Genomic DNA, 21094 nt, shown 5'->3' with positions numbered 1-21094 from the left:
TGCAAAGTTCCAATTTTAAGCAGAGTTCCTACCCCTCTATTTATATTTGTATATCAAGAGGGGTGCTCCCCAGGAAGCTTGCAAAACATCTATTATCTGGAAAGACTGCTCTGTCTGGCCCTACAACTCCCTCTGGGAGCTTATTAATGACACCAAGGCATGAACCCAGGCCTTCAGACATCAAGCGCCATGCCCTTTCCACTATGAGGCCCTGGTTTTTGAGCCATTCTTCGAGATCTTTAGGGAGGTCGCGTGTGCGATGTAATTGATATGTTCTCCTACAGTTTACTCTGTGCTCCGACCCTGCTTCTCCCCAGAGCCTTCAGATAAATCATGACAGCTAGAAGGTCAAACTGGAATTGTTATAACCACAAGAAATGATAATTATTTAGACCATCTCATCTTGTAAGAACCAAGGACTCAATCACCCCAGACAGATGGGGTCCATGAGAATCTGTTAGATCACAAGATCTGCTGCCCCCCACACTGACCATTTGGGCTGATGAAGTTCTTCCTGTCAGCAGGTGGACCGTCCAGGCTGATAAAGAACATGCCATCAGTATCAGGGCTGTTTGTTTGCTTCAGTTTTTTAAAAGGTCATTGTTTAAAGGGTAGCCCCCTATGGGGAAAGAATGCATGAGAATTCTGTTGAATTTTTTAAACCTGTGACATTTAGGCATTAAATGATATTTGAAGGTTCTCTCTTTCTACTTCTTCTGTATCTTGGCCCCTTTCTCTCTCTCTCTCTGCCTCCCCCAGATACTTTATAGGGGAAAAAACAGTATTTAAATAATAAATGAATGTTTTATTATATAAGATATTAAACTTTTAAATTATACAATAACACTGAGATTTTTTTTTTTTTAAAGAAATTGCCTTTGTGGCTGTCCTTGAAGGGCTTGTTGCACTGTGGTCCAGGTGACGGGACAGTTCTAACTCACAGCTCAGGTACAGAGATTCAGTGGTTTGCTTTCCCTAAGACTTGCTAGGGATTTCCCTCTGGGTTTGAGCTCTACTCCATTCCTTGGGTGGGGACTTTCTCCCCTACTCCCATCCCCAGTGGCAATCTAGAACCGAGGAAGATGGGAAGACAGATTTCTCCAGTTGCTGAGATTTGTGATGACAACTGCATGGTAGTTAAGACCCACTGTGGCTTCCAAAATGAGCCCAAGGTGGGCTGGGAATCTCTGTTGTTTGTTAAAAGACCAGAGACCCCTAGCAAAGGTGTTGCTGTTATGGTGAGACTTTAAGGTTCTGAGTGGGGTCTCTGCCTTACCTAGAACATCACACTAGTTTTGCTGCACTGGGCTTTGGAACACCTTGAGCCCAACCCATTACTCTTTTGCAAAGCCACCTGGATACTCTGCAGGGCCCAGTCACATACCTGGCTGGTGCTCCCCAGAGGTCATCAGTATGGATGGTAGCAAAGTCAACCTTACCTGGATAACATGAAAGCACCCACCATTGACCATTCACCCACCCCACAGCACACACCAATATCATCCCCTTCACAGCCAGAAGTTATAGCCACTAGGAAACTAAGCAGGCTAACTTGTTGAATAGAATTGCTTAGTATTAGCCACCTGGGCTCCCACAGTGCCTCTGCCAGCATGAACAACTTTGCGTCGGTCTCCGTCATCACCATCATCAAGAGTAATCACTGAGCACTTACTCTACACCAGGCATGTAGAGCTCGGTGCTTACGTGCATTATCTCAGCGAAGCTTCCTGACCAACATAAGCATGCGTTATCATTATAATTATCCTCATTTTACAGAGAAGGACACTGAGGCTCACAAAGTAAGTTAATCAGGGGCGCCTGGGTGGCACAGCGGTTGGGCGTCTGCCTTTGGCTCAGGGCGTGATCCCGGCGTTGTGGGATCGAGCCCCACGTCAGTCTCCTCCGCTATGAGCCTGCTTCTTCCTCTCCCACTCCCCCTGCTTGTGTTCCCTCTCTCGCTGGCTGTCTCTATCTCTGTCGAATAAATAAATAAAATCTTAAAAAAAAAAAAAAACTAAGTTAATCAAAGTCACCTACCCAGAAGCGACAGAGCGGGGATTTGAGCCCACATTTCCTTGGCCTCCAAAGTCCATTTTTATAATTACTATGTTTTACTTCCTTAAGAGTCAGGAATATCAGCAAATTCCTCAATCTTACCCAGAAGGTTGGTAGTGCCCCCTTCATGTACCTTCTGGTCTTAGCAGAATGCAGATTAGTTTTGACAATTCTCGCCCCGGGTGAAGTGCCATGGAAAGAGCTCAGACAAGAGTACCTTTCTTAGCTCCTCTGTTACTGGCGAAGGGCTCTTAGTCTAGACTCACCTATGCCTCGTCGTCCCCTACAGTCGCACCTGTGAAAGAAACGTAATAGCTAGGTGTCTCTGGTTTGGGTCGCAAGTGACAGAAACAGAGGCCAGTTCAATTCTTTATTCAGCACAGTGCTTGGCAAATAGTTGCTCCATTAATACGTATTTAGTGAATGAATGGGTATCTCAGGGACAGAGGATGGGTGTCAGGAGCAAACTGGAGCATCTCAGAACATCAAAGAGAAACTGGGACGTCAAAGCCTCAGGAAGGTCAGGAGTCTTGGGCAGCTCTGGTGACCCTGGAAGAAGGAGTTTCTGGCAGAGAGAGGGCAAAGACTGGGTCTGCCAGCTCCTCCCACCCCACATCTCCCACAACCCTGGCTGTGTGCATGCATGTGTGTGCATGTGTGTGCATACACGTGTGTGTGTGTGTGTGTGTGTGTGTGTGCATTCGAAGAGTGAAGGCTGCAGGAAGTGGGTTACATGAGATGCCAAAAGCTTGAACAAGTGGAAAGTAGAGGTTTCTTCTCAGGATCCAGTTTCAATCTAGGTTCAGAACAAGCATGGCTGCTAACCCCCTTCCCAAGATTATCTCCAGAGGGACCCAAAGGAGTTAAAGCACAACTAAAGATCATGAGAAACATCTAGGCGTGGGGTGCTCCTCTGAACAGGAGGGCTGAGTGGAAGGTGATGGAGGCTCTGACCTGGGCAGACGGCAACCCAGCACAACCGTGGAAATATAGAAGAGAGATGGGGAAATGTTAAGAATCCTGTTCTTACTCCCTCCCGCCCCACCCCGTCACAGCTTTGGGACAAACCTGTGGGGCCTCAAACTTCTGGTCCGGCTCCTCAGGAGTGAGATCAGAGCATCGCAGCAGTCTGTGCTTGGGAGAGGCAAAGAGAGTAATCGCCTCGCCTGAACCTCCATCCTGTGAAATCGCAGCGTAAGGAGTGTGTCTTCCTAAAGCTGCCTCTGCCTGGGCAGCCAAGGGTTAAGGCCTGACCCAAGAGTTGTTCTTTAGGATGCTGTCTGGTGCCTCGCGTCAGGTCCTGGACACACCACCACATACATCATCTTGCCTAACACTTATCTCCATCCTTTCAAATAGGACTTGTCATGAGCACTTCGCTCACGAGAAGCTGAGGCTCAGCGTGGTCAAATGGCTTGTTGAAGGACACCCCATTTACAAACAGCCCCCCCTGGGATGTTAACCCAGACCTGAGCTCTTGGGCATCCACGTTCAAGTCACTTCCTGGTTGTGTAAACTTGGCCGTGACCGTTAACTTGACTTCAACTCCCTCTTCTGTGGAACAGGGATAAGAATTGTAACTAACTCGTCAGGTTGTTGTGGGGACGGCAGCCAGCTTAGAAGAGCCCCTGACACCGACATGGTACTCGGTCTGGGTCGGGGGCTATTTCTATTGCTTTCAGCTGTATGCCCCTTTGAACATCCTGTGCTTTTGGTAAAATGTATTAAATCTCCTCTTTTCTTGTGTAAGGACCAACCAGTCGAGATTGTTACTTCTGCTTCTCAAATAGGGAAAGTCTACCCGTGCGGTCTAGAACGGAAGAAACAGCCTGAGCTCTGAAATCAAACCCTAAGCCTTTAGCAGGGGGCTCAAAATGAGAGAATGAGCCTTCACGTAGGAAAGAGATCCCTCTACATGCCCAGCAGGGTGCAGGCATTATCTCAGGAAGGGGCTTATCTCCACATCTGATCTTATCCACCAAAGATCACAGGCAAAGACTGAAATGTTCGGCACTGAGGAGTGTTTTCTTAACTAGTTGAATGTCAGTGTGATGGAATATTATGAAGTCCTCAGATCTTCTCTATAGAAAGACATTAAAAGTCTCTCTCACACACACAAAAACACACACACAGGCACTTGTGAAATGGTTAAAAGGCAAAAAGCAGAAAACAAAACAGTGACTAGACAATGATGCCACCATGGAAAACTCTGTCTGCGAGTATGTGTAGAGAAAGAGAGAAAGATATAGTTGACATGTGTTCATGTCTAGGGAATGTGAATAATTTTTAGAAGCCTTTTTTGAAAGTTCTTTCTCTGAAATGTAAAATATTGAAGAAAAGAACTACGTTGTACATTTATACAAAAAAAAAAAAACACCCCACACCAATGCAAAGCTCATTCCTTTTCCTTTGCAGAAAAATAACCTTAAACATAGATATATATTATATAATATATATATAGTTTTATATAGATTTATCATACCTAAATAAAAATATAAAAAGTCACCTACATACACACCCATAGAAACTTACAGAAGGTCGAGTGGCTTACAAGCATCACTGAAATGGGAAGCTGAGTGATTGACAGGAGAGGCTCTACTACACGCCAAATACTCTGCACCAGTTTCCTGTGGGATCCCCATATTATCCCTACAGAGCAGGTATCACATGGGAAAATGAGGCTCAGAGAGGTGAAGGGACCTGCCCACATCACACAGCCCACGGGTGTGGCTTCCTCCTCACCACACCAGGATAAGCATCTCCGGCAGCGCAATTGGATATGAGCTCAGCGGGTTTGCAGATTTCCTTCATCAGCCCCAATTCGTCACAACCATCTCTTTGCAAAGCAGCCTACTCCTTCCCCGTGTCAGAGCTGTGGCTCCCTCCCCTCCCCAGCCCGAGAGCCCCAGAAGTGCAGGCACATTGCCTCTCTCGCCTCTGGCACTGGGCTTGGCAAGAGGAGAAGATGGGCAAAAAGAGAAGAATTTCCAAGTCTTCCCTGACTTCTCCCCCGTGACGCAGAAAGCCTGAGTTAGCACAAAGTTCCCTGCCACATAATGGCGGTCAGCCATCTGTGGCTTTGAGTGGTGGAAATGTCATTCTAGCCACAGACTCTGTCATCGGTGATTGATAACTGCTTATTGATGTGAGTGGAAATTTTGAAGGATGGAACAAGATACCGGAGAAAGTCTCAAAAATAAATATAACAAGATGAGTGTCTGGTCCTTGGGAACAGGCTTTAGCCTGGAAGTGATGCTGGGCCATGTGGTCCTTGCATGACCAGGGCCTGACCCACAACATTGTCAAATTAAGCACTGAATAAATATTTGTTAAATGGATGGATGAATTAGGATTATTTCCTGAATCCACACAAATTTGGCTTGGTGAGCTCACAGGCATATCAAAATCAACATGTCCCAAGCTTAATTTATTATCTCCCCCTCCTCTGGGAATCATCCCCTCTTATAGATGAAGGAGGTTGGGTCCATTGGTCACCCACTCAGAACCTAGCTGTCACCTTTCACTCCTTCCCCTCCCTCACCAGCCCCATCTCACCAGCCACTGAATCCTGGCAATTCTCTCTCTTAAGCACCATTCAACCCCTCTGTCTCTTCTCCACCTTGGAGGCCACCATTTTGGTTAAGAGGCAGCACAGTGACCGAGATCATAGGCTCAGGAGCCAGACCGCCTTGACCGCCATATGCCAACTTTGTGACCTTTGGTAAATTACTCAACCTCTGGAGCCCTCATTCACCTGTAAAATGGAGGAAATGATAGTATCAACCTAAGAGGATAACTATGAGAATGCAGTGGGGTGAGCAGGTCATTGTCCACCTGACTTAATGCAAGAGCCTAATGATTAATCTTCCTGTTTTTTGTCCTGACCCCTTCTTCCCAGAGCAGGCAGAAGACCTAATTTGAAATGTAAGTTGTCTGTCACTCATGCTGTCTAGGAGGAAGAGCCTGTTTTTTGGAGACACACAATCCTAGATTGAGATTCATGTGTGCCCATGAAAGCCAGCTACTTAGACTCTCTCACCCTCGGTTTCCTTATTCCAAAACACCACTAAATACTGGTGTGCTTTGAGGATTAAATGGGATAATGTGAGTAGGGCTCTTAGCCCAGGACCTCACCTCTACTGAGCACTCAGCCAATCTTATCTCTTCTTCCTCTGCCTCCTCCCTTGTCAGAGGCAAGGGGAAGGGGCAGGGGAATTTAGGATGAAAGTGAGGTCAATCCCAGGGAGAAGGGGTCCCAATCAGTGGAGAAAGAGAAAGTGGTCACTGATGAGTCCGGTCCACAGCCCCTCTAGGGAGCCCATCCAGTTTCATTGGGACACCACGGAAGACTTGGCCTCACTGTAGAGCTGTGGTTCCCGGAGCCAGACATTCATCAGAAGCCCTGGCAGCTTCCACTGCCCCATCACACCATTCCTGACAATGCCATGGGTCAGCCTGGAGATAAGCATTTTCATGTGCATCCTGAATGATCTCAGGGGTTAGCTGGGTTTGGAACACCTGCTCAGAATATTCAGCTTTGGTTAGTAGGCGTCCCAGAAGCCTCCCCACCAAAGCTACTCCCTGGTCATCTTCTTAGTCAAATCTCAGAAATGGATAATATGGTTTCAAATGGACAGATTTATACTAATTTCAAGATAAAAAATAAAATCTAAAGGTTTTGAAAACCCACAGGGAGAAGGTAACCAAGAATCCCAGCTTTGTGCCTCTGACCTCTTGGCTCTCAGTATATGATTAAGAGACTAGGACAGAGATGGTCAGGACTGGCCTGGGGCTGGGATGGCTCTAGGGTGACTTCGACCACCAGGGAGTCCTTTCTCTGGCCTGGGACAGCATCTTTTGTCAGCTGTCTGATGTCCTCTTCTATCTTGGTACCCAGTTAAATGGCATCTGGGGACACAATTTGGTGCCTAAATTCTAATAGCTAAGCTAGGAAAGAATTGTTTTTGAAGGATGGTTCCAGAGACCCCACAGCTACTATTCTTCAGATCACATGGAACCTGACATAACTACCATCGGTCAGTATAAGGAAGCCCTCCCAGGTGCAGAAAGGGTACTAACGCTTTCCAAGTGCTGACCACGTGTAGCCTGTGCTAGGCTGTATGTGTGTGTGTGTGTGCTTGTGTGTATGTTTGTATACACACATCTACATATATATATATACATAAACATATGTGAATGTGCATTTTGCGTAAATGTATGTATATATACATATTCATATTTGTATGTGTATTTATACATACATCTGGATATATGTATATACACACACGTACATAGAGAATGTATACCCTCATCATAGCCCCTTTATCAGTCCATTTTATTTTTTATTTTTTTAATATTTATTTATTTATTTATTTATTTTTATTTGACAGAGAGAGAGACAGCCAGCGAGAGAGGGAACACAAGCAGGGGGAGTGGGAGAGGAAGAAGCAGGCTCCCAGCGGAGGAGCCTGATGCAGGGCTCAAGCCCAGAACGCCAGGATCACGCCCTGAGCCGAAGGCAGATGCTTAACGACTGAGCCACCCAGGCGCCCTATCAGTCCATTTTAAAGTGAGAAAAGCCAAGGCCCCAAAAAGATGAATTACCCTACCAAGGTCACAAAGCTGGATTTGACTCCAAACGACTCTGAAGCTCGTGTTCCTTCCACGTTGTTTCCTCTCCTAAAAACAAAAGGTAATTAGACACACGGAAGGGATATGTCTTCTAAATTCTGTGTACGTTGTGATGGTAGGTACAGTGTCCTACCACCTTCAGGGGTGGAGGGAGGAAGCAGCTTGCTCGAGGCACGCCAGGTAGCCCCGGTGTGTCAGCCCGAAAGACCAGAGAACCAGTTCTCAAATAAGTGGCCTGATGAACCACCCTCCTCCCTCCTAACCGTCCTCCGTCTGCCCCATGTTTTAGAACCGAATCATTTGTAATGGATCATTCAGACTCCCATGCATGGGCTTAGGAGGAAGTGTTTTGGAGTGAAGAATCTGGAACCAAAATTTCCTCTCTGTTTCCATCGTGACTTCGAATGTTACAAACAGCCTCCTTGTAAACTCTAAATAACGCATGGATCTCCAATGATTTTTGGACAAAGGAGTTTTTTTCTACAACATCCTGTGGTCTATTACCAGTCTCTGACACTTTAATATTCTTAGTAACCATTGGTTTAGCATCTGCGGGCTGCTCTGCACTGCGAGGTGCTTTATGCACTAACCCCATGCTCACAACCCCCAGTAAGTGAGCGGACTTCCCGCAGCACAGATGGGGAGCCCACATTCTTGTGTGGGTGCCCCTGGACTGTAAGTTCCACGTCCGGCAGAATCAGTGTCTCAATGGCTCAGAGGCACACAGGAGGCACTCAGTATTTGTTGGGTAAACAGAAGGTGAAGGGATGGGTGTGTGGGGGGAGGTTATACAGTAAACATCGAAAGCAGAATCTGAAGGCGGGTCTGTGACTCTGAAGTCCCTATTCCCTCACTATATTTTGCTGTCTTGCCATTATATTTTGTTTCCTGTGATCCTTTTTCTTCAATTGCACTTTTCAAAATTCGTGCAAGCCATTTATTGGACTGGTTCTATGTATTTAGCTGGGAGGAGAGTTGCACTTTCAAAGTTCGTGTGCTTGTTTTTAAAATCAAGGTTTTCCCCTGTGTATAACCTATCCAGGCCTTCATTTTTCACTTTTTATCATCATATTCAGAATTTCACACTTCTCCAAGGAGCAACTTGATGGTTGGCGCTGAGGGGGTCAAGAGTACCAGTTATACGGGCAATGAGATGTCAGTGACGCTGTTGGCCGGTACCTGGGCTGCCCATCCGAGGGCCCCCAGGCCTCCGTGTCTCCACTGGCATGGACAGAGGCCCACCTTGTCTGCTACCATCCTCCCACACACTGCCAACTTGGGGATAGATGATGATTCAGCTGTACCAGTCAGAACAAGCCAGGGTACGCTGTGGTCCCAGGCAACCCAAATCTCAGTGCTTAAAAAGAACAATGGTCTATTGTTTGTTGATGCTTCATGTCCCGCAGGGGGTTTCCAAGGGTTCTGTTCCATCCCCACCCGGGGGCAGGTGGAGCAGTCACCATCTGGAACACTGACAGCAGGAAAGAGGGGATGAGAACTCTATGGGGTCTTACCCCAGCAATGAGACGCTTGACCCGGAAATAACAAATGTCACTTCCACTCATGTCTCCCTGGCCAAAGTCATTCGTGTGATCCCATCCAAGGACAAGGAGGCCCAGAAATGTGGTGCCACCAAGGGCCGAGAAAGGAGAGCCAGAAATAATTGAGAAGTGGCACTAATAATTTCACATCTGCCAAGACCACTCCCCATCTTAAAACCCTTTCCAGCTTTCTCTCACCACCAAGATCACATATAAGCCCTGGAGTAGTGCACACAAGGCCTTCCAAATGTGGTCTCCACCTGCCCCACATGCCTCATCCCTCCTGCTCCCTGACGGGCCCTCCAGTCTCCAGTGACCCAGAGGATTGAGTGCCATGCAGTGCCTTTCCACAAGCTCTTTCTGCTGCCTGATCTGCCTGTGAGCTCACTCATGAAGACCTGGCACAAATGACTCCTCTTCCAGGTGGCCTCTTCTGACAGCACCAGTAGTTAGAGATGAGACCCCACCTCCACACTCCTTCTGTTCCTTCACGCGTCTGTCTCCTCCTCCACTGGTCAGACTCCATGGGAAGTGACCACGGCTACTCATTGCAAATACCCAGACTTAATACTGTCCTCAGTCTCAATGAGATATTCAGCATATATTCTTGAATGTTTGGTGATGACTCCTTTGACAGCACCTCCTATGATTTGTGTCTTCTCAATTTTTAAAAATATTATGAATATAGGTTCTATGGTTTATGACTTATTCCACAGTTTTCCAAAGGATGGGCCATCTTGCTCATTGCTGCTGCAAATTGTGCCTATCTCCATGGCTTCTTGGCCGCGCAATCAGATTTGACCTTGAGAAGCAGAAAGGTAGGTCACAGAAAAGAAAGTAGAGTCTGATTCTTAAGACAGACCTCTATCATACCAGGACCCAAAAATCATCATTGTCACCAAGGCACAGAGGGTATGACTCCTGCAACTACATTCTTACTTCTCTTTTGGAAGGATGAGAGTGGGTGGTGGCATTGGAAGCTCATGCCTAGAGAGAGAGGAACTAAGTAAATTTGTGAATTAGCTATGCTTCCTTTGATGCGTGGGACAGGAATGCTGCTCAAACCAGCTTATGCATGAAGGGAAAATAATAAAAGTGTACTTCGAGGGCAGGAAGAAACTGAGACAAAAAGAACCAAGGACTTGAATCACACTGGGCTTTCCTCTTCTCTCTGGCATCTATGTTACTCTTTACACATTGCCTTCAGCTTTCTCTCTCCAAAGACCAGCTTCCTCCCTTTTTCTACTCCACAGGGTGGGAGATATGGTGGCAAGGAGCTTATTGCTTCATAGATAACAATCCAGACCATGAAAGGGAGGCCATGCAACTCTCCAGGCTCCAAATCTAAAAATCCCAGAGAAAGGGAACAGTAGCCCAGCATGGGTCAAGTGTCCACTCTTAGACCAATCAGCTGTGTCCAGACACTGAAGTCCCCTTGTGACCTAGCTATTCCCACCATGTGGAGGGAAGAGAAGATGAGGGTTACCAAGAGTCATGTTGGCCAAAGACCCTGTAAGTCTCATGAGAGAATCAGTGTAGACAATGGCTCTCAACACCAGGGGATAGAAAGGTGAATATGGTGGGTGTGTAACAGTCAAGAGGGGAATTTGCCAGGAATATAGACTCCAGCCTCCCACCCTGTCATGAGTCTGATTCAGGAGGTCTGAGCTCAAGCGGGAACATTCATGGTTCAAACAAGCATCCCAGGTAATTCTGATGCATTGCCAGGTTAGAGAGGCCCTGTCTTAGCTTGTGCTTCAAATTCAATTTTATGTCTCTGTTTTATTCATTTCTGTTTGGGGGTTTATTACTCTTCCCACTTTCCTTCCACTTGATAATTTGTACCCCTTCTGGGTTATTTAGGTAGAGACTTAATTCCCGGTTTTTCTTCTTTCTCACTAATAGAGGCCATCACGAGCAATACTTTCTCCTCTAAGAACCAGCCTGGCAGCATCCCATAAATTTATATGTTATGCTGTGTTTATATCTTTGTTCTTTAACTACTCTATTCTGAATTGCTTCTCTTTCCGTGGCTTTATTTAGGAGTGCTAACTTCTCTGTGCCTGGATAACCCCTTCTTGTTTGTGAGATTTATTTCTAACTTCATTGAACTGTGGTCTTAGGATATGGAAGGCAAAATGTTTCTGTCTTTTCTTATTGAATAAGTGTCTTTGTTTCCTAGTAAGTGATATGTTCCATGAAGAATCTATCCAGGAAGGCTAACAGCTCGAGTTCAAGATTTGGGCATTGCTCCTCTGTACCCCACCCCCATCAAACTATCACTCTTTAGCACATGTGTGTTTAAAAGTGTAGCCGCAGCAGGACGTGGCGAAAAGAGCAGGTCCTTGGAGTTGACTCCTGGCTGTGCCTCTAATTAGCTCTGTGCAACTTCCTCAGAACAATTCACCTTGTCCACGTCCATTGTCTCATCTGGGGACATCATGAGTGAAGACAGGCATGCACTGGACATTAACAGCATCGGTTATGCAGCATTTGCCCCGCAGGACAGCCAGGTTTATTTGATGACTGAAGACATGGAAGGGGTTTTGAGACAGGGGTGCAGGGTTCAGTATCCCAGGTGTGCACCACATCTTTCAGTGAAATGGAGTTGATGGGGGTGTAAAAATTGTCAGTGGAAGTAGATGTAGGGGTTGTCTCTGCTTAGCTGCTTTCTGGCATATAGAAGACGTGAGCAATAATACATGAGCGTCTTTCCTTTCCTTCATTCCTGTCCAGCTCTTCCTTTAAAAAAAAACTCAGCTCAGAGTCAATTCTTCTAGGAAGTATTTACCCATCCCCTCCTCTGCCTCCATCCCGTATCACTGATTCCTACACACAGAGATCACCTTGTGTTAGCCCTACTGTCTGTACCTGATTCCTTGTACATCTCCACCATGACACTGAGCTTCTTAGTGGCAAGGACTGGGAATTATTTAGAGGAGAATGAGCAAGGGAGAAGGATCCTGCTGTTCAGTACCAGGTGTTAAATGGAAGAACCTATTGAAGAGCATGGATCGAGCATGCATATTGTCACAGGATGTGGAATGATATGTTTATTCAGCAAGTAGGTATGGAACACTAATGTTGGGGAACACTTACCATATGCCAAGCACTGGACATACAGGAGTGAACGCGAGAGTCATGATACCTAGTGGTGAATATGGTCTTCTAAACAGACTGGTATGAAAGGAGGCCCAGGGATGGGTAAAGTACAGGGTGCTGTGGGAGCATAAAGGACTAGGCATCTCTTCCCACACTGGGAAATCAGAGAAGTTTCCTGAAGGATATGGCTTTTAATATGAAGCTCCAAAGATGAGTAGTTAGTAATGCAGGAAAAAGGAGACAGGGAAAAGACTTTCAGGCAAAGGGAACAGCAGGTGAAAATGCCAGAGGTTGTAGTGAGTGAAAGAAAAGGGGTCACATTTAAAGTGGCTGGATGCTAGAGGCTGGGGAAGGCATGGAATCATAAATGAGCAGCACCACACCAGGTAGGAACTTGTGAACCCATGCTAAGGGGTTTGAGTTTTCAGAGCAGTGGGGACTGAAGAGCTCATGCAGCAGACCTAAGTGAGAGATGATGGTGGCTGGAGTGAGGGTGGGGGCCATGGAGGTGGGTATGGGATGAGGAGAGATGTTTAGGGGGTAGATGCATGGATTTGGTGATTGGCTGGCCACAGGGACAAAGATAGAAGGACAGTCCAGGATGTTTGGGGACTTTGGTGATATCATCTACCAAAAAGGAAAGGAACACATGGGGAGATGAAGATTTTGGAGGCTAGGTGAACATGGCGAGTTAGAGTTAGGCAGGTCACTCTCGATACGTCTTCAAGTCACCTGAAAGAGATGACATTCCAGCAAACAGTTGGCTATTCATAATAATAATGACAACAACTCAATGTAACCTTCACTAGAAACCTAGGAGGGGGACAATGAGGCACAGATGTCATATAACTTGCCCAAGGTCACATAGCAGAGGCAGTTTTATACACAGACATTCCAGTTCCAGAGCTTACAGTAGGGACCGAAAATTCAGGACAGAGATGTCACAGGCCTGCAGATGTAACTGGAAAGTCATCCACACACAGACAGAGGGCCACTGAAGCCACAAGAATGGAAGTGATGGCCGAGGAAGAGAGCATACACAACACCCCAAGAGATACCAACATTGGAGGACCAGGCAGGGGAAGAGAAGCCAAAAGCTGAGACTGAGAAGGGAGGGCCACTTAGGTGGGTGGAAACCCAAGACAGTAGGCTATTCCCAAGTCAGAGGAAAAAGGTGTCTCAAGAAGTAAAGAATAGCATTGTCATAGGCTGCTTGGAAGCCAAGAAGATGAGAACTCACAAGTGAGTACTGGATTTAGAAATAAGGAAGCCATTAGTTATGTTGGTATGAAATCGTTTCTGTGGAGTAATAAGGGCAAAAAATCCTTAAGGTCATGAGTTGAGAAGCTAGTCGCAACTGAAGGAATGAGACAACAGGTGTAGACAAGCTTGTGCCTGTGATAAGGAAGGGGGGCTGAAGAGATAATGGCTAAAGGGGGTCACACAGCTTTGCTGAAGAAGATCTTCCCTTATTGTTTACTCATTGTCTATATGTTATGTTGACTATAAGAAGAACATTCAAGTCCTAGAACATCTAAACAATGAAGATCGTATATTCAAGCATCGACGAGGAGGAAGCAATAGAGAAGGGGAGTTTGAGGATGCAGAGCAGACAGTATATAATAAGGAGATGAGGTCCCTGCTAAGAAAGGAAGGCATGAGCTCCAGGAAGAATAGATCCACACCTAAGCAAGGACACTGCTCCCAGTGGAATAGGAAGGAAAGGGGAAAGGTGGGCTCGAAGAGAGAATGCAGACCACAGAAACAGAGTAGCATCACCAGCATTGCTGAGCTTGGAGACCATTAATTTTGCGCAGCATGGATGCGAGTGGTTGTGTGGTCTTCCTTCAGATGTGCTCAGCAGCCCAGGGGTGATAGAGGAGAAGGTATACAGGGGGGAGCTTCACCGTGACGGTATAACTGAAAGACACTTGGGCAGAAGAATTGAAAATACTGGTGCTAAAATAGTGGCAGTTATGTTTCATGATTCCAGATTGATCAGAGTCCCACCCCCAACCCACCACCCACCCACCAACGCCTTTACCCTAGGACTCATAGGGTGTAGTCAAAATTCCCTCTTGGTCTTCTTGCTTCGGATATGTCCAGATCACCGTCATGGGGTGGGGAGTGGGGGAGGCTACAGAAAAACCACATTACCCAAAATGATCAGCTTTGGGACCAACTAACCCTTTGGGACATATCCCAGGTCAGGCCCATTTGAAGGAAACTTGAGTCTTCCCTTTGTCTAAAGCTCTGAGGTCTTTGGGGAGCTTTCTAGCTGTGGTCTAATTGTAATCCCTAAGTACATATGCTCTGTCCTAGAGTCAATATATAGAGTGAATGCAATACCAATGTAAATCCCCGTAAGTCCTCTAATAGAATTTGATGGCTCTGAGTGTGGGATGCTTATTCCTCCAGGTAAAGAACCATCACAGGATTTGTCTTTTAATGGCAGTGATATCCGATCCCTCCTGAGCGATTAAGATGTGACTTGTCCATCACTGCAACCATCCAGCGCTGGGTCGAAAGCAACCAAGTTCATGAGAAGAGATTCCCAAGATGAATTGGGACGCTGGTAAAACTAAGAGTAGGCCAGCAAAAGAGCCCATTGAGGAAAGAAATTGTTATTTAATAAACATCGCTGGGACAGTTGGCTAACGGGCCAGGGGAGAGTTCATTTAAATTCATGCAGCATGCCTGTCAAGTTCAGTTGTCTTGTACCGTTAATCTGTGACAAACCTGGAGACAAGGGACCGGCATTGCCATCCCTGCTGCTGCCGATGAGGAGATAAATTTCCAGCTATTGAAGAAACAGATACCATCAGGGCTCTGATGGATGGGTTCAAATATATAAGAATGAAAATTTTTGCACCACAATGTAATAAAAATAAATATTAAAAGGAAAGCAGTGACATCCATTATGCCTGTCACATCCCCCTTCCCAGGTCTGCTTACTGCCCAAAACAGATAATGGATGGGCTGCTGTGTGATTCCCCCTGATAAGTGGTCAAAGGAGATGAACAGAACCACACCGGGAAATGGGGGTAGTAAATCACCACGTGGAAACATGTGCCATCGCGCCAGCTATGAAATAAAATTTAGATCCAAGCAACTTTCAGGTCCCATTACATGCCTATTAAAGCCACAAAAGTACATAGGAGGAAAACCCAAGATTGGCAGCCGGCGGAAGCACATCCTTTAGCACACCGCTTTCTAGAAAAACTGGACCAATTTACATAAGCAATCAGGCGACGTGAATGAAAGCTGAGCCACTGTTTATACTCTCTGACCCAGTAATTCTCTCTTTGGTAACAAACCCCATGGTGTTAGCCCAAAAGAAAGGAAAGCACATCTGTAGGGGCATTACCCATAATAACTAGAGATCGTCAACAACCCAAAGGCTGAAGAAGAGGGGGCTGACCAAGTGAAACAAAATGTATTAACACAATGCCATTAGCACACAAAAAACACGATGCTGTTATAAATGACAAATATGGGGGTCTGGTAGATTCTAGAACGTTTCTATGAAATATGCATGGTCATCATTAGTGTGCATAGCAAATGTCTTCCTGGATATTGATAAAGAAGAGACTCCGGGTGGGATGAAATTCACCAAGAGTTTAATGTTCATTAAGATTTCATGATGAGTTGGATACTAATTTTAACCATTCATTCAACACTCATTGAGTATTGACCACATGCCAGACCCTAAGGATATTAAGATGCAGAAGCAACGCTTTCTGCCGACAAAAGCCCATGATCAAAAGGGAAGATAGACTGATAGAAAGAGGCATTCACACTCATCCTGCAATCAAGTGTGGCAAATGGCGCAAGAGGTATGGATAGGGTGTCGTGCGCAGAGGGGAAGGGGTGAGGACGGAAGATCATAGATCTTCATAGTCTGGATTAGGGTGGTTCACAGGTTGGACAGAAGTGGAAAATATGTTCCATGGCGACGGAATAACATCGTATAGGCAGTGGCCATATACACCTGGGGTAGGTGTGTGTATGTGTGTGGGGGGGAGGAGTGGGGGAGGCTACAGTGGATCCCTATTCCACTAGATCTCCAGGGCCTGAAGAGTCTGGGATCATTCTCTCATGGGACCCAGGACTGGCCTCCCAGGGCCAACTCAACCCTGCCATTTCCTATCACTATCTTCCACCCCCCTCCCCACACCACACACCTCCCTCACTGAATCATTTAGATTCATTTGCCCTGGGTAAAGATGCTCTTGTTGTGTTGTACGCTGTGTGACTAGGATTATACTGAAAGCCTTCTTAAATAGGAAAGGATTCTTACCTTATATAGGTCCACATCTTACTCACCATGGAGGGTTTTCTTAAAAGGATGTTTGGATAAGGTCCAACCAAATTAAAAGGAATCATGGAATCCTAAGAGGAATTACCCTGTTGCTGGCTTCCTGAATGTGCTGGATGTGTAAACCATTGTTAATAAATTTAGTAAAGTGGAAAAAGTAATCAGCAATGCAGTCCCCCGGCTCAGATAAATATTAACAGACACGCGGTGTATAGAATACCATCCATGAGAAATCATGAGAGCAAGTAGCCACACATTGGCATTTGAATGCTGATGTTTTGAAAGCTGTGGGCATTATTATAATTCAACATATAGTTTGGCTTGACAACGCACAGCTTGGCATTTAGAAATGAGTGTGTGTGTGAGAGAGAGAGGAAGAGCTGGGAGCTTTGAGAAGGAAACCAGAGCATAAATCAAGAGATTCTTAGGTGGTAATAAGAAAAGAAGGGCTTGGTGAAATGGTGTGATTATCAACACATCGGCGTGAACTTGTGACTTTGAAAAAAGTCACCCTGTCTGCTGAGATGACCTCCCCTGACCATGGTGCACCTTGCATGTAACCAGTAAGCATGCAAAGTGACAAACATAGCCACAGCCATAAGCCTAGAACGCCATCCTCCTTTCCTGTAGTCTGAGCAGAGCAGGGCTCCCTGAGGGATAGCCCTTTCCAGAGATGGGTTCAGGGAAGAAAGCTGGGTCAGGAGCATCAAGGGGTCCGAGAGTTTGGCGGGGCGGGGGACATGCTGGACCACCGTGCGGGTGATCTTGGGCTGCCCGGGATCCCTTCTCTGCAAGTTGTCATGCAGCAGAAAGTGGAACACCAACTTGATCATCCAGGCAATAATTACAGCCAACTGAGCTGGCTGAGAGTCTATAAAAGATACTTGAGTTTGAGATGATCCTTTGAAAAGGAACGCAAATGTGAAGTGAGCCGACGAGATGGAGTCATGGCAGCTGAAGTGTTGTTAAGAGAAGCCAGGAAATGCTATACATCGATCACACCATGTTATCAGAAATCCATCCCCGAGTTTCCACCTCCCTCCAAGTTACAAATCAGTTTCTCTTGCCCGACAAGCTTTCACACACCCCAAGCATTTCAGCCGAGCTTCAAAACCTGTCCCAATGATGCTATCATGATGCCTTTAAACCACGGGTCGTGTGTGTGAGAGAAGCAATGAGTGGAAGGTAGTGATTCAAGAAGTTTCTGGGGCTCATGCACAAACCGGGTCCCCTGCCTTTGTCCTGGGAATGGGTCATGGTCACTCAAGGGTGCTAGATGGAGCCAGCACTCCAGAGATGCCTGGAGGGGACTCTCAGCGGGACAGTACCAGCAGCAGGGACTGCCTGCCTGCCTCCCTGCCCAGCCACCCTTCCTCTGCTGACATGCTCTCATGTCCTTGGCTTCCTCTTTGAATGGTCTAGGCTCGTAATGTGGATTGGGACTGTGTGCCCCAGACCGCTCTCGGCTCACCAAAATCTGTTCTTGCCCTTTGCCCACAGCTAGACTGTATTTCCAATCTCTTCTGCAGTCACACATGGCCTCATGATTAAGTTCAGCCCTGGCCAATGGGAGATGAGCAGAAATAGGTGCCACGTCCAGGACTGTCTCACACACAGCTTGCAGGGGCACTCCTCTTTGCTGGTGTTCCTCTCTGGCTGGCTGACCTGGAGGCACCCCTAGGATCTTCTTGGAAGCCCCGAGTTGAAGGTACTAGAACATCCAGGATCTTGGAGCCCAGAGACAACATGACCTGATCACACACCAGCCCTGTAACAGAGGGGAAACATAGCTCTGTCACCTCTGAGCCACTATACAATTTGGGGTTTACGTGTTATAGCAGCAAGGATTACCTTAACCCACTCAGATGGCAGAGAGAGTTGAAACCATAGCCACCCAGCTCTGACTCTGATTGAATCCAGCTAATGGATGATTTCACTGACTCCTTGCTTGCTTGCTTTTGGTGACTGGAGAAATGGCGGTATCATATGCTTGAAGTTGGTCAAAACGGGAAGGTTGGTGGCCAACTTGAATGGCAGCCCCCTAGGGCTACACGAAGTAAACAGAGCTGCACAAAATGCTGCAGGGTGGCCAAGACAAGATGATCCATCCATGTGCGACTTGAACTAGAATCCACTGGATCCATAATGTGCTGGGGCTGTCCCAGGTGCAGAGGCCAGCTCTGAGCACCGGACAAAGGAGTAGCGGAAGAGGGAGCTTGCAGGGAGGCCCATGCACTCGACCAAACAGTGGGAACCATTTGCCTGTGGCTGGTACATAAAATGCTCCTCCTAGAAAATGATCCCTTCAGTTAAATGTAATAAATCTCCTTTTAAGTAACACATGGTCGGACTTGTTACTTTTGCTTTCAGAGCCCTGAAATTGGCCAAAAGAGCAATTCACATGAGCCAGAAGGGAAGGGACAACTTGGACTGGAACCAACCCCTCCACAGCTGGGCAGGTGTTTAAAGAAGAGGGTTGGCTATCCAACTAAAGACTTCTCAAACTTCAGCCTCACAGTCAGTTCTTGACTCTGATCAACAACTCCAAGGATGCCAACTGATGGCAAAGAGATAGGAAGCCAAATTGCATACAACAAAGTCCAGAGACTGTATTATGGAGTGAAAAAAAGACACCAGGAGGCTGTGATGTCAGTCTTTGCATATCTGAGGGTCTTCCAGATGGGTCCAGGAGGGCCAGTGCCCGTGGACAGTTAGATGGGTAGACAGCTTTGAACACTCAGTGGAGAGAAGAATGAATTCTTCTCCTCAACTATCCCGGGGTGGAGTGAGTTGGTCTGGATACTGGTGAGCTCCCTGTCATTAGAGGGATGCAGACAGAATTGGAATGGCTATCTCTCAGAGAGGCTGGAACAGGGGGTCCTCTTTGTCTGGGATAGTAGGGAGACGTGTTTGCAGGACCCTTCAGGTCCAAAATGTTATGCTTCTCAGTTAAGATTCTTTCCCCAAATAGAGTAGCATCCAGCGTTTTGTGTTCTCCAGTCCAGTATCCACTCTCTTTTCCTGCGATAATCAGTGCCCCAAGCATATTCTGCAGGGACCATCTCTCCTAATCTATGGGCTCTGGGACAACCCCAGTCACAGGCACAAAGCAGGTCATCCACGTCCACTAAGCGTAAGGTCAGGACATACCTCTGATGACACTGATTATTTCAGGAGTGAGAGAGCAACGTAAGTTAGTGAATTCCGGGGCTTATGTAGGAGCTACCAGGGAGAAAATCTTGTTCTCTCTTGCACGCCTAGAAACAGACAGGCTAAAACCAATGCCAGTATGCAAGGCCTGAAGATGGAACCACCAACAGAACTGGGCTGAGAAGCAGTGAAAAACCAGGTGCTGATCACACTGCCTAAGCACCTGGATCCAGCTATACCTGAAGCCAATGGCTTTTCAGTTTATTAAACCAGTATAATCCATTTTTGATCAATATACTTTGGGATGTGATTTTTTTCCCTTCACTTTCAACAGACTGAGTGTCCTTGCTAATGTGACAGGTTTTAATGGAGGAGTCTTGGGAAATAATTTATAGGTCGTGAGGGAGTAATGAGAATAAAAAATCAACACAGACCCCAGGAAAGGCTGCAGAAAGAGGAGAGGGGACTTGTTATCCTTCTGCATGGGACCCCCAAGCCTGGGTCAGCCATGGGAGAGCCAAACACAGGAGCGACTAGAGTACACATTATCGGTATTCTCTCTCTCTCAAATTCCAGCCCAATAAAATCATCCTGAATATTCAAAACCATCCTACACAAAGCTGCACTTTGAAGCATTAGGTGTAGCGGTGAAAAATCTGAAACAGCCTAAATGCCCAACCATCAGGAGTTGGTCCAGTGAGCTTGCTGCCTGGAATGACACTTATGAAAAGCATGTAACAACATGGAAAACACTTACCGTAGTGAGTGAGACCAGGGCATGAAATTGTAGAGTCAGTGTGAATTCAGCTAGGTGAAAGGGGAGGAAAAGAATTACGTATGGGAAAAACAAAGGGAGTTAAGTAGCCAGCAGTGAATGCTCGAGCAGTGGGATCATTTTTCTTTCAATTTTGCTTTATTTTCTTTTTTTTTTTTTTAATTTTGCTTTATTTTCTAAAGTCTCTTTGTGTTTCTATAACGGAAGAAAGTTCTTGTGATGTTGGCTCATGATGTACGTAGAGAGAGACACACATGTCCACAACCGATTTCTGAAATAAGAGACCTCGCTACCCCTCTGGCCAGCTGGACGCAGGAGACCCTGTTAGGGCAGTCAGATACGGCCCCAGATAGCTCGCTTAGTAGCTAGATGACCCGTGGCCGATCTGTGTGTCTCTCTACATGACAGCATCCTCCTCTACCAAAGACAAGGTGTCAGAATAGTGCCAGAAACAGCACTGAACAGGAGTCAGAAAGCCCAGGTTCTCTGCCCCATGTGCTCAGCCAGAAACTTGCTCAATGA

This window comes from Ursus maritimus, unplaced genomic scaffold, assembly GCF_017311325.1.
Source record: "Ursus maritimus isolate PB19 unplaced genomic scaffold, ASM1731132v1 scaffold_24, whole genome shotgun sequence".
Taxonomy (NCBI): domain Eukaryota; kingdom Metazoa; phylum Chordata; class Mammalia; order Carnivora; family Ursidae; genus Ursus; species Ursus maritimus.
This window is presented reverse-complemented; position numbering follows the sequence as displayed.